Source organism: Hakea prostrata, chromosome 1, assembly GCF_041222555.1.
Source record: "Hakea prostrata isolate BN-2017 chromosome 1, UWA_Hpros_2, whole genome shotgun sequence".
Taxonomy (NCBI): Eukaryota; Viridiplantae; Streptophyta; class Magnoliopsida; order Proteales; family Proteaceae; genus Hakea; species Hakea prostrata.
Genome location: NC_142600.1, coordinates 77803875 through 77812627, shown reverse-complemented (window position 1 = coordinate 77812627; position 8753 = coordinate 77803875). Strand labels below are relative to the sequence as shown.

Sequence of the window (8753 nt, the reverse complement as noted above, 5' to 3'; positions counted from 1 at the left end):
TTGAATTACTTCCAGTGTTTTCAGAACCCAAACCCACCAAATTTAGAGGGTTCATTCATTCATGTTCTAGGAAATAGGAAACCTGTTAATTTCCTATTTACAGAAAAGCTTCTAGTGTTCATATCAAATCTGAAATTGTTGGGAGGATCGGTTCCAGCTCCTCCGGGTCTTAAATTCAGATTTTAACAAAGGTTCAGTAATAATGTTGTTATGATAAAACAGGTGATCTCCATCCATGGAAACCAGAAAGAAGGTCATTCAGATTTCAACCTCTTAAGTCAATAGCTTCTTCCCACATATGAAGAAACTAATCTTACGAGTAAGATTGTTAGATGAGTAAGATTGTTAGATGGGGTGCCACTTTGTCACAGAAGCAACATTTCCCAGGAAAAATAAGAAACCATTGGCATATCCTGGTGGAACATGTGGGTGCGTGAGATGGAATTGGGTTCTTGTTCTGGGTATTGCTCTCTGACAGAAAACAGGTCATGAGGACAATAGCTAAGAGGCATCACAGTAGTAGGTAATAATTTGAACATGAGGGAAAGTGCTACCTATGTATTATTCTCTCAGAAACTTCTTATTTTCAGGTAAAAGTTCAGTTGCACCAAAAGACAAAAAGAAACATGGTTGCGTCTGCCGGGAGTCGAACCCGGGTCTATTGCTTGGAAGGCAATTATCCTAACCGTTGGACTACAAACGCTGATGTGCTTCTTCACCTTTTATTTTAATTTTTGATTACTAATCAATTAAGTGAATCTAAACTTTCCATGTTCAGTTTCACACAGATTGAAATATGAAATATCATCTGTTTCAAAAGCAACCCATACCTCAATATTTATTCAAGCTTCGCTTTGATTAGCACTGCTAAAAAGAAATGACAAGTTGCCATTTAAAACAAGTCAGCTCTGTTACTTTCAAGTATAACAGCATTTGGTCTTAAAAGAGAAAAAACCTAGATAGGTAGTTCCCTCTGCTGCAGTTTAAAGTTTTTTAGCTATAATTTTGACTGGTACTGAGCATTAAAAGCTTATCCTCACTAATGTTCATGTTGTGAAAGTTGTGATTATTACAAACACAACAGATGGAGTCCTGCTATAGTGGATGCTATACTTATCTCATTATCTCATCTTGTTCTTTTCCAAGTTTCCTGCTCTAGTTTGGTCTCATAGTTGTAATAGGGTTCTGTTGTTTTGGTTTATTCCTTTCTCTGGGTAGAAAGAGGATTGTACTCAGATTGCTTCCTATAAATAACATCTGAGAAGAGGCAGCAACCATCGGTTGTTGATCTCTTTGGCAGCCTCACTTTCTTTTCTATATTCCCTTCTTCACTCTTTTGATTTTTGTTTTTAAGTTCTGAAATTTTGCCATGTGATTAAGGATGGGCATTGGCATAATGGTAAAGTTGCTCACTTACGATCAACTTAACTGTTCATGGTCTGAGTTCCGAAACAGTCTCTCTGTAAAAGTAGGAGTAAGGCTGCATACATTATGACCCTCCCTAGACCCTGCAGTGGCAGGTTTCATGCACTAGGTAAACCTTTTTTTATTGTTAAAACACATACAACGACTCCATCTTGTCCAACTGAATGGATTGATTACATGGATCCTCGCCCTCCAATCAGCTTTACTCAAAGTCGTACTAGATACCTAGGTGTCACCTTGACAACAATGAGTAGAACTTTTCAAACATATTCACTATAACAGGCAAGTGATCAACTCCAGGGCAGCTCTCCTATAATTCTAGCTGGATACTGACTCTCTTTCAACAAGTCTACAGTGTTTTTGATATTTTGACTAGTCCATTCTCTTACATATATTTCTTATCTGAAACTATTCTCATACCTGAATCTTAGACCCATCTTATGCTAATATGTCACTATTCCATCCCATAATACCTCTGTTGTATTTCAAATTGCAAGGGCAACTGAATCCCCTTAATAGGTTTCTCCCCCTTTTTTTCTGTCTCATACTAATCCTTTCATAAGCACTTGTTCCACTTGTACAATAGAAGTTGCTTTTAATTGCCAAAAAGAATCAAACAAGAAAATGAGAAAAAAGCAGTTCTCGTGCTCTTGAGCAGATGAAACAACAGAAAGCTCTGCTAGGACGTGTGCTTGTGAAGTTCTAGTTGTACAATATCAGGCATAAGAAATCAGTACTCGTGCATGTGTGGAGGGGAAGAAGATGAAAAGAGAAGAGAGGAACACACAGTCGGGATCAGAATATATACCCAAAACTCTGATCCCCATCCTTAATTATAATACATCATATCTGTTATTAGTTTATTACAATTAAAGGTAGCTTTACTGATTGGCTCCATATTGATGGTTGAAACTCAATGTTTTTGTTTTTGAATATTTACTTACAATCCTTTTGGCTCTGTAGCCTATAAATACTACACCTTCTGCTTACCCCAGAAAAAATACTACACTTTCTTCCTAAGCTAGCTAGGACAGCTGCACAGGCTATCACTGCAGTTGATTAGGCCAAAACCTGCCTTGGATGGAACATAAGATGTGATACTAGAGTCCACACCCGCCACACTACACTTATTTTACGCTTCCAATTGTTCTTGTTTTGAAACAGTAGACATGCTGTGACCTGTTTTGATTCTCTACAGTACCTCAGTTTGGAAAAACCAATTACAAACAAATTAGTTCTTCATAATCATTGCTCAGTATTAACATGAGATCATGTGATCCCATTGATCATGTCACTCCTGTGAACATGTTAAGATGAAAATGCACCTCAAACACTTAAAACTTCTTGTTCTGGAAGAGGGGTGGGGCTGTTTGTGTCAAGGGATTTGTTCAAGCTCTCCTAAGAATTTTTTTTCTATGAAAAGTACGAGGTGATCTTCAAAACGAATGAGAATATCAGTACAGTAAAATAAGCACCTAAACGAATGCATATTGTAAATCATAGATCATCAGGTAAGAACTGGCAGTCCACATTTGATCATTCAGAAAAAGATACTACACTTTTAACTTCTGTGCATTGAGGGAAAATTGTTCTGCACTTACCAAGTTGATGACAAACACAATGCAATTCACCCCAACCCAAAAAAAAAAAGAAAAGGAGAAACCTACCACAGGAAGCTGATAAAGTTCCTTGATATGCAGACCACAGAAGAACAGAAAGCTAATCAGAAATATGTAGTTAAAACCATAAAACTCAAACATCACCCCCTACCTCAACACAGAACAACCAAACCCCCCCCCCCCCCCCCACCACCACCACCAAAAGAAGAATAAAAAACAATAAAAACAAGTCTCTTCAATAATTTCTTATTGCTTATGGGTTTATTAATTACACTAACAAAATCAATTCCATGAAAGAAAAGAGAGCTCCAAAATTAACATCAAACAAGAGTATACTACCAGGTCAAGTTCCTATCAATAAGAAACTAGGAAAGGAAAAAATGATTGACACAACAACAACCAATAATTTTTTGTACCAACTAATGGGGTTGGCTACATGGATTCTTGCCTTCCTGAGAGATGCCATACTGATAATGAAGGTAAATCATCATTAAGAAAATAATTACTCTCTTTTTGCCAAACCGATGAGGGGATGCTCCCAACCGTGCTTGTAATACAGAGGTGCAAGGAAAATAAATAGTTTTCATCATCAGAGCCCATTCACTATTAAGTTCTGCAAACAGTCACCATGTTGCTCAAGATAATAGAGTCTTATTAAGTAGCTCTGTGTCTTTAATCCCCAAACATCCATTAGTTTTACTTTGGATTATTTTATCCCATGCAATCCAATGTACTACTTTACCTTCACTAGTACCACCCCAAAAGAAATGAGGGAGCTGCTGTCTAGTTTTTTTGATAAAAGGACTTAGGGATCTTGTAGTGCATTCCAATTGTTTTTGTTGTGAAACAGAAGACATGCTCTAACCTGTCTATCTAAAACAAGGAAACACATTTTGTAGAAACACTTCTAAATTTTAAGACACACTTACACTTATATTGCAATTTACTCACTAACTCCACATCCTCAAAGATCCATAAAACCAAAATGGGAAAAAGGAAAAACAATTTCAGAAGACTCCATTTTAAACAGCTACAAACACCATATTTTGGCAAGACACTGCCTTTCTGTTTGTACAACTATAAAATTGTTCATAAGAAAGAGAATAAGATATAAGCCCTGTGCGAAAAAACTAAGTCAAAACATGCACCAGCCGGGAATCGAACCCGGGTCTGTACCGTGGCAGGGTACTATTCTACCACTAGACCACTGGTGCACTGGTGCTAGGAGTCAGCTTGATACATATTCCACTCTTAAACTCAATTCTAGAGGCAATAATTGAATCACTTCCAGTGTTTCAGAATTTAGAGGTTTATTATTCATTCATGTTCTAGGAAACCTGTTTCCTATTTACAGCAAAGCTTCTAGTGTTCATAGTCCTTGGTCATATAAAATCTGAAATTGTTGGGAGGATCAGTTCGAGTAATAATGTTCTTATGATAAAACAGGTGATCACCATTCATGGAAACCAGAAAGAAGGTCATTCAGATTTCAACCTCTTAAGTCAATAGCTTCTTCCCACATATGAAGAAACTAATCTTACGAGTAAGATTGTTAGATGGGGTGTTAATTTATCACTGATGCGTCCAAAATCTGCTCAGCCCTTAGATCTCCTCTTGATGACCTGCAAAACGAAAGCGTCAGATGTGGCCCGACCGCTGGGGTCGGGAGTCCACCTCCGAAGGCTAAGTCAGTTGATGAACTTAATCACAAACGGCTCTGCTAGAAGCACAGAGCTAAGGAATGAAGAACTGGGAAAGGTGATCTAGATAGCAGATCGCTAATAGTTTAGGTCTATCAGTATGTATCTGAACCTGAGTCTCAGATAGTATTCTTTTCCATCCCCTCACCTTGTATGGTAATGAGGTTTATATAGAGTGTACCTTCGAATCTCCTTCGTTGGATGCACTTGAGCCTTCTTCGGGTAGTCGTTGGATCTTAACAGTTAGATCCGTTGAGCAATAGACTTCTACTAGTTTGGACTAGTAGAGGACTCTTGAGATAACCTTTAGGTTATGTGATGATTATCTCTTCGATAATGATTATCCGCAGCCGTCAATTCGAGTCTGCCATCAATCCATAAGTAGGATTAGGGCACGCTTGCAGCCGAATAAGCTTTCTTCTTAAGCAAGCCATCTTCTGGATCCGGTTCGCTCGGGAGCGAGTCGGTTCTCTACGTCTCGACCGGGGTCGAGGGTCGGACCAGGTATGAACCCGGTCTGATCATAATCTCTCCGTATCACTAGCCCCCCAGACCAAGCGTTCGGTCGATCCCGAGGGCTTGGTTTTTAACTGGGTTCGTCGTCAGGTGATAATCTCTGCTTGCTTCATTAAATGTCATATCACATTTAATGCGATGGTCACTTTTCCTCCTCGAGCGTTGTGAGTGTAAGGCCACGTATCTCCTTGCAGTTGATCTATCGTGGCTCACGTCATCCAAGCGACGGTTTCCGAACGCCTATTTCGGATTAGTGAGTTCAAACTTTCAAAACGTTTTTCAATCTTGATCGTTGATTTTGAATCAATCTCGATCGTTCAGATTCCCGAACACTCGTGCGGGAGTTTTAAAAGCGGTTCGTTGTCTTCGTAGGTTTCATTCTTCCTGTCTGAAATTTGAACATTTGTTGTCTGCTTCGCGCCTTCTTGCTCTCAAGCTTCCGCCTCACTGAATCAGTAAGTTTACTGGTCTTTTTCTTTTTGTAGTTTACTAAAACAAGTAATGGCGGACGATAGGGCTTCTCTGGTACCCAGTGTTGGTAATAGCAGTGAGGCTTTTGCTTCTCCTACTCCCGAACAGTTGGATAGTGATAACAAAACCCTAACTGTCCTCTGGCGCGAGTTTGCTGAAGTTTCTCAAAAAGGTTTAGAAAGAAAAACCGAAACTTCTCCTGTCCTTCTCGAGTCTGGATCTTCCAAGATTGTCGAGTCTTCTAGGCAGCCTCAAACTTCCGGGTCCGATGTGGACCTGGCTCTGTTCCCTCTATTTACAATGAGGAAACCCTTCTTTCAGCTGTCCAAGATTTTGATTTTCCTTCCTCTTATCAAGTTAGGGCTCCCCACCCTGATGAGAGGGTTGATTCAACCCTTTCGGGTGAATTTTCTCTGTATATAGATGCATTGGAAAGCGGGGTTCGCTTTCCCTTTTTTAATCCTTTGTTCTCCGCAGTTCTGAATCATTGGAACATTTGTCCCGGAATGCTCCTCCCCAACAGCTGGCGTCTCATCGTCGGCTTTAGTGGGTTTGTGTTTTGAACTTGGCATTACGCCATCTCTTTCTCTCTTTGTACATTTTCATGTTCTTTCTATCTCCCATCCTCTCGGATGGGTTTTTCTGTCCAAACGCAATAAGGCTGAACTTGATTGGAGGGGCAGCATCCTTGTCAAAGGAACTTGCCCTTCTAACCACAAAAGATGGCGCGAACGATACTTTTTCTGTCGAGCGCCTCCATCAGATCTTAACTTCCCAACCACTTGGAGGAGGTGTACTTCTTCCGAGAATAACCGAGGCCTTCCCTTATCCAGAGAAGACGAGGCGGCTGTCAGGAAGATCAAATCCATTCCATGGTATCAAGAGATACATGGACTTGAAGTGGAGTATAACTCCATCCTTCAGTACTGTGGCTTGGCTCATTGTGAGCTTCTAACCACCATCCTTTAATTTTACTGAAGTGATATGTCTTTAATTCTGACTCTTGTCATTCTTCTTTGCAGTGCCTCCAAGAATGAACCCTGAGAGCCTGCGGGTGAAGGCCGCTAGGGCCGTTGTGACAGCCGAGCAACGATCGCCCAGAGCCTTGACCGTAGATCAAGAGGCTTCTATTCCCTCTCGACCCCTCTTATAGGGGTATCAGGAATATCAGGCCCGTGGCTAATGCTTCGGGTAAAGGGAAAAAACCGATGGTTGAGAGGTCTAATATCTCTTCCTCCACCCGAACCAAAAGGAGGCATGACACAATTGATGCTTCCTCCAATAAAAAATTCAAAGCTACAACGGATTGTGAGGAGGTCTTCACCCCCCAGTGGACCCTGAAGCTGACCGACAGGGTGACTCGGGATCCCGAGAAAGCCGCAGAATGGAGCTCCCCGCCTCTTGCTCCTTCGATCACCAGGAATTTGAAGCCCTGGATGACACCTCCCTTGTTAGTCAATCTACAAGGTACTGGTCTTCTTGCTTACTTATTTTTTCATAATTTCTTATGACTTCTTCTGATATTTTCCACCTTCCCAGGAATGCTGTGTTGAGCTTTTATCAACACATGGAAGCATTGAGCCGGGTTGGTCGCACCAGCTCCTTGCTACAAACCTGTGAAGAGAATTTGGCCAAAGCCAATTCTGAAATAGACCAGCTGACTGCAGCTGCCGTGGAGCTGCAGAAAAAGCATGAGGAAGAAGTGATCTCCCTCAAGGAGGCCCTCGAAGCTTTGAAGATTCGTGCCGCTGCTGCCGAGTGCGAGGTCAGGAAGCAAAAAGCAGCTGCCACGTTGTTTGGTGACAAGGCTTGAATTCAAAAGTAGGGAGCTCGAAGAACATCTGAAGTTGGCGATCCCTAGCAAGCCTGAGCATATAAAGCCGAGCTTCGGAAGGAGTGTGTTCGGAAATACCCGAACAGCGTACCTTTTTCCGAGCTGCTAGGTATCTACAACATTCAAGCTTATCGTCAGGGGCGGAAACGACGTTTGGGAGCGAATTCTCGGATCAATCCCTCGCCTTCGACACTGCTCCCCTTTCGTGAGGTGTGCCACAAAGAGGTCTTCGCGAAAGTTGGTATGGATCTCCCGGACTGGGCTCAGGAAGAAGATGATCCTTTTCCAGCTGACCCTCAATATGAGGCATACCCGGGCGACGAGCCGGCACTTCCAGAGGAGAAATCACAAGCCGAGTCTCAAGTTGCTGCTGTAGAGGACTCAGCCGATGCCATTCATGAGGAAGGCTCTTCTCATGATCCTGAGAAAAGTCCTCCCGACCAGGGTCCCTCGGGCAACAATGAAGAAAAGGCTTAGGGAGTTATCTTTTTGTAAAGATTTACCCTCTATTTAATGAATAGACATTTCTTTTTCATGTTGGCCTTTATATTTCCTCGTCTCCTGCCGAAATCTTGCCTTGAATATCAAAGTATTAATGATAAAACTTATCACTTAACTTTACATTCCTCGCCGAATAATAATCTTGTAGAAATATTGTGAAGATGCGTTTCGGAAAGATGCATTAATCTTCCCCACTACTTCATTTATTGCAAAGTCCGCACGTTTCCCTTCTGCGAGCTTCAAACGTTTTCTTGCTTTTGTATACCATTCACTGTTTCCAATGAATCGGAAATACATCCATTATTTTAATGGCGGTGCGACGATTGGAGGTATCTCTTGCATCAGGTGCTCGTTTCCACATGTTTCCATGTGGCATCCCTCCGACCGTTGATCTTGCTTTCTGCGGATTTCGAAGCGTCATTTTGATCTAGGTCGTCGGTTGTCCTTAGCCTTCAACCGTCGTCTTAATACCTGAGGCTATTTAAAGCCTTCATGGGTACTCTCCATCTATCCTGCCTTCTGCAAGTTAGATTTGCTAAAGTGCTAAAGCGACCTTTCGTCCTTCGGCCTGCTTCCGTATTCCTCGTACTCCAACAATAGCTCTATCAACTTCTGAACAAGTGAGTTTCTTAATTACTCATCTCTTTCCCCACTTCCCCCCTGAGTAAACTGCACAGTAGTTATACT

General features: G+C 41.5%; 2 non-coding genes across 2 annotated transcripts; both read right to left on the bottom strand.

Annotated features, from left to right (window-relative positions):
* Positions 1-631: 631 nt before the first annotated feature.
* On the bottom strand, positions 632-703 carry TRNAG-UCC (transfer RNA glycine (anticodon UCC)). Its single transcript has one exon. It is a non-coding gene; the product is annotated as a tRNA-Gly (tRNA).
* Positions 704-4187: 3484 nt separating this feature from the next.
* Positions 4188-4258, bottom strand: TRNAG-GCC (transfer RNA glycine (anticodon GCC)). Its single transcript has one exon. It is a non-coding gene; the product is annotated as a tRNA-Gly (tRNA).
* Between the last annotated feature and the right edge of the window lie 4495 nt (positions 4259-8753).